Source organism: Vidua chalybeata, chromosome 3, assembly GCF_026979565.1.
Source record: "Vidua chalybeata isolate OUT-0048 chromosome 3, bVidCha1 merged haplotype, whole genome shotgun sequence".
Taxonomy (NCBI): domain Eukaryota; kingdom Metazoa; phylum Chordata; class Aves; order Passeriformes; family Viduidae; genus Vidua; species Vidua chalybeata.
In genome coordinates, this window is record NC_071532.1 from 80,214,532 (window position 1) to 80,220,531 (window position 6,000).

Consider the following 6,000-nt stretch of genomic DNA (forward strand, 5'->3'; position numbering starts at 1 on the left):
TGGACAGGAATGCCTCTTACTGCCCTGCTTCATTGTAACAGCAGAGTGCCTGGTAATCTTATTTCTCACTGTTGTGATTCCAACATAAATTATTTGGAATCAAACATCACGTTTGAGTGAAACTTGAGCCTGGAAACTCAGAATTTCAGAAAGATTGCAATAGCCAACAACTAAGCTATTTTTCTCTTGGCAATATCTTTGTTGGTTTCATATTTTTTTCTGTTGTGCAAAATAACTTTTGATATTTCTCAGGCATATGTAATAATTTATGAGCAATTAATTCAAACTCTACCTCACTAGAACTACACTCTATCAATTCAAACAGAATTGTCTCTGTAGAGCTGTTCAAAATGCCATAAAAGTTTGATTTTTGTCAATCTATAACTATGAGAAGGTTTTGGAAAACTTTGGGATATTTTTCTATTACTGCCTAAGAATCTCTTCCCTCTTGCAATCCTCTTGCAAACAGGAAATGCACAAAGTAAGATTAGAGTTCATTTTAAGGGACTGGAGAGATAAATGTGTTTTTATTGATCCCTCGGTGCTCTGAGTCACAATGTTTAAAAGGACTGCTGCCAAAAAGTTAAATAAAAAATTTCTTTCCCTTCAATGCTTTCTAGCTTTATTACAGACCAGTCCAAGTGGAGCACATGTAACTAGAAATTGTGTGCCTTTTGAAACCATAATAATACAGTAGTGTATTAGTATAATAGTAAATTAATTCTCTGTTGACTGGAAAATAACATCTTTTTTTTTTACTCCAAAATACTACAAAATACTTATTTGCCACTTGATAATTTTAACATATCACATCTTAAAAAGGGGGTGGCCATTTTAGGAAGGGTGACAGCCAAATCTTCTGGGGCAGCCAAAGCTAGACAGTCCACAGTAAGGATGACCTGGCAGTAATGAATAGTCCTTGATTTGTGGGCAGATGGTCTCTGTGACCTACTAAAGCCCTATAAATCTTGTAATTTTTTTTTTATTATGTTTTTCTACAGTACGGCGTGTTATCAGTGAGTTGGTGTGTGAGATTAGTTGTTCTTTGGACTGCTTTTAGCATGTTTTATTTTTCATCTGTAGAATAATTATTTGACTACGTCAGCCAAAATTTTTCAAGAGACGTGCTTAAACTCGACTTCTAAATATATTCTGAAGTATTGATATAAGTGTCTCAAGAGTTTAAGTGCACACAGGATGCATAAAGCATCTAAAATCTCTGAGGACTGAGAGAGTTAATCAACTTTTAAAAACTGAATTCATTCTAAATAGGAAAGATGCTTTCAAAGGACCCTAAATCAGTGAGCCTTAGATCCCTCAGTCACATGAACATTTTTGAAAATGTTGTTCTGGATGCCTTTTGGACATGTGACAAAAGAACAGAAAATAATTAATTTTGTAATTGATTATTGTGAATTTGTTTAGGACAGTTACCATAGCTTAGTTTGGGGTTCTCTTCCCCAGTTTCATGTTTATTTTTTAATTTCTTTAGAAATGAATATAAATATATTGTAGTAAATTAAGAAATGTGTGGAGCAAGAATGTGGAAACTTTGGTCCAGGAAGACCCAATGGACTGAAAGTAAACAGACTGTCTGTAGCAAAAAGTATATCTACTTTTTGTCTACTATATTGTGAAAGGAAGATAGCACTTTATTAATCACTTAAAATAATAACTTGACGTGCTATAATGGAGTTAGAATACTGCTACTGCAATTTAAACTGTTCTTTTTTCTAAGGAGGAGGTAATTAAGAAACCATTTTAAAATTTTGGTCTCTCTGCTTAAAGCAGGGGAAGCTATCATGTGATCATATCCCAGCAAGGGTTTTGTACTTCTCTATAATTTTTGATGCATGCAAAATATGCTTATCCTCCAACTTGCCACCAAACTAAATATTGGGAAAAGAATCTTTCCATCCTTCATCATATTCTGCTTGCCAGGGCTTTGTATAGGATTTCTCACAGATAGTAGCTTTTGCTGTGGCTACTTGCTGTGGCCACCAGTTTTAAACTGTTACAGAAGAAAAGTAGAACTAGTATTTTTTCAGAAATTCCTGGAGCCTGTTGTAATTCTACATTGCTGCTAGATCTTCTGCTAAAAAACATTTCCAAGAGTGATCTTCTGCTAAAATACATTCCCAAGAGTTGTGCAGGCTGGGCTTGAAGGCTTGCTGCTGCTTCAGATTCTTCATGTGCTAAAGCAAGCTTGCAAATGGTCTGGGGCCACTTGGAGAGTATGTACAGCTGGTGCTTTTGTGCAGCCTCACTGAGGAAAAAGAGAAGGTCCACACGTGTGCACTGCTCATTAAACTGCCTATCATATTCAATTAAATATTTGTTGAAACAGTTCAAAGTGCCCACTGTGTTTCCTTGATAGACAGCCCTATGCATTTCTGGCCAAACATTGCTGCTGCTAACTAGTTGAAATTTGAATTAATTATATATACAAGGAGTTGGTTGTGATGAATCAACTGTTCATGGGTTCAGATTGAGAAGATCACTCTCCTAAACAGAAATACTCATACAAAGAAGCAACCAGCAACACTTCCAAGTGTAGAATAGATTTTATATTTAGATTTCAGAGTAGTGTTCATGTGTGTGTGCTTCCCAAACCAGGAATGTTGAGTTCAGCACACAGTCAGCTGCTGAATTTGGATGGAGGTTCATAAAATCCTCATATACCTTTTTTGACCCCTTCCTTTTCTGCATACCCAAATATGGGAGATAGATTAAGGCATTGCATTACCACACTTTTTGCCTGCAATATGATAAAGGAAAAATTTTAGAACTCTCTGGCCATAATTTCAATATTCTCCCCAGTTGATTTAAACCTGAATCATAGTAAAAAAGGCAGATTAATGAAATACTACATGATTTATGTTACTTTTCTGTTGACAGCTCTTCTTCCTCTCACAAGTAAGGGTTGAAAGTGCTCATTTTAAGTCATCAAGTAGTTTAAATTTCTCCTGGGTACTTTCATTAACATTGGTTGTCCTTTGAATTTTTTTTTTCCTGAGTCCTTGCATGCTATAAGCCAAATTTGATGCAAGAAGTAAACAAGGAACTCAGAAGCAATAAAACTTAAAAACAATAGAAGAGGTAAAAAATTTACAAAAAAAGTTAAAGGAATGAAATACAAAGTCATTTGTTACGTCTGACTTCTTCTGCATTGTTAGCTGAAGACACCTACCTATTTTTCTGACTCTTGAACTGAAGTCTGTTGACTCTTGCATGCATGACTTCATCTAAATGATGAAACTATAGCTCTGGCCATGATCAGCAAAAGTAACTTTGTATACAGAACTAGAGGTTTTACAAATTTTCTAATGTGTCCTCAGTGTCACTCTAATTCTACAGAATGGGCACTGAACAATCTAGAAGGAAACATGGTCTGCCTGGAAAAAAAAAATCACAGAATTAGTGCACACTAATTGACTGTGTAGCCATGTTTAACCTTCAAATCATTGGCAATAAAGGTGGAGAATTTATTGCGTCTTTTCCTCATGTGTGAAGGCTTAGAATTAAGGACAGAGATGAGAGATGATTTTGGTCTCACCTGCCTTTCTGTTTCTAGGGAAAAAAAGACCAAAGTGACTCTGAATTTGTCAGCAGACTTGCACATAAAGAAGGTTTTGATGTTGTGTGAAGGCAGGCTGGGGGTAGGGGGCAGACTGTCTGCCCTGCTGATACACAGCCAGCCCCAGAGATTTTCTTAAACTGATGTCAGTTCAAGAAACACCTTATTGATTTTGGTAAGCTAGGAAGTAGTACCTTCCAGAAAAAGAAATTATAGTTATTGCTAATTAAAATAAATAATAATAAAAAAATTGCTTTCACTACTAGAAATAGTTCATACGCATGCTTCAAACAAAAGGTCTATATTTCATTACGTTTTCTTACATACATTTTGCACTGCAGCATGCATGGCACCTGAAACAAGTTTATATTACAAATCAAAGTTCTTTCCAGTTGTTTATAATCAGAAACAATTGTAAGTTTATCACACATACAAATGCAATAATCACAACATGTCACTGATTAGGTTCAACAATATTCTTCCTATCAGTTTCCCACTGAGTCCTCCCTATTCTCAGTTATTTATTCTTGATGTTTGATCAGTCACCTGAATCATAGGGCATGGAATAATCAGCCTGGTCATTAGATGACTGAAGTATATTTAGAAGTATTTTAGTAATGAAAGGCAAATATTTGGTGACAAGCAGAGATTTAGATTATCAGCTCTAGAAACTGTTTGGGTAAAATGGCAGATTTCAAGCTATAGCTAGTCCTATATGATCAAGCAATACTAAAGCCTTCCCCACTCCCAAGGTTCAACAACAACAAAAATGTCCCTAACAGGTTTCCTATAGAAAACCATTTGTAGAAAAGTATAAAATATGGCCGCAAACCACTTATGATTATGAGATTATCTGTATTCTTTGTATTGGTATTTGAGATTAGACATTCTTTGTGTTATGGCTTCCCAATGATAAGAAAAAAATGATGCTGTGGGTGGTCTTCTGAGGGTTGATAGGAAAAACTGAGCACGTTCAGGTGTCTCTTGAAAATGATTTGGTATCTGCATTTTGCCATCAAAGGACATTTGTGCGTCACACAATAAAATTAATTTTGCTTGTCAGTTCATTAGATTGACTGCAGTGGAAGTCTGAAGGGTCTAATTTCCATTTATCTGACTAATTTTTATGATTTTATTATATTTTCATTATTCTTAAGCAAGTACAACGTTATATTAGAAGGGAAGCTCTTGCTAGCATGTTATTGTCAGGATTTGCACTGCAGAATGATTCTGCAGATAAGGTGGAAGTTAGGCTGTTCTCTGCCTGAAGAACATTTTTCTCAAATGGCAACACACACTGATTTTTAACATCTCTGGTATTTGAGCCTCAGATTTCAAAGTGCATTCACAAGTACTCAGATCTCACTATTTGAAATGAAATAAAAATCATTGCTCTGAATAACATTATGTGTGATGAAAAAGAAAAAAAACCACTGTGGTGAACAGATGAGTCAAGAACCTCCTCCAGTCAAGAGAAATTTATTTTGTGTATACAGGGTTGGAAGAAATGCCACGAAAATTTCACTGTCTCATTTGGTGTGTATAAATTGTATTAACATTTGAGGGTATCAAACTTAAAACTGAATTTAATTCTGCAGATCTATAGAAATCACAAGCAGCACTTTCACAGTGCTGCTAAATCAACAGACTGAGCATTGTGTGTAGCAGTTGCATTTCAACAGAATGAACCAGGAAATATGGACCTGGAGCTTCTTTCTTATTGAAGAGATATCACTGCAAAAGTTTCCAAGATTAATTGAATTTTTTCCAGACAAAATATTTGTACAAGAACATTGTGAAATTTGAAACTATAATTATATTGATAGACAAATGTTTTCTGTCTAATAAAATTGGCTTGTGTGACATTGAATTCCTTCTATGAAATTTATATTGGTTTACATTTGGGTACAGGGCATGGTGTAGCCTGCAGTGAGAATCTGAAACAGGGTTTAAACTAGGAGGCACGGCAGCTAAAATGAAAACCAGTTCTTTTCAGCTCTAAGAGAAAAGAGAGGTCCCAAAAAACGATCTGTTGAAAAGTCTTCATGGGCCAGATGCTTCAGCATGAAGAGAGCAGGTTCACAGAAAATTTTCCATCCAACCATCTGAAAACTACAGCTTATTCTGGGAGCAAATCCATCAGTAAAAGTACACTTGCAGAGAGTTAGGATGCCTGAGTTTTCCAGGAAAAAATTCTAAGAAAATACAAGCAAATTCACGTGAATCAAGATACTCAAGGAAATTCTAAGTGTTTTTTCCTGAGTGTAACCAAAGATTCAGTTTCTCTCACCCAGGAATACATACAACATCACTGAGAATCTTCATATATTGCAGCCCCAAAGAGAAGGCCCAAGATGTAATGAAGGTTCAGGGTTTGGCTTTTGGTAATCACCAGTGCATGCACTGCAGCCAACACTTTGCTC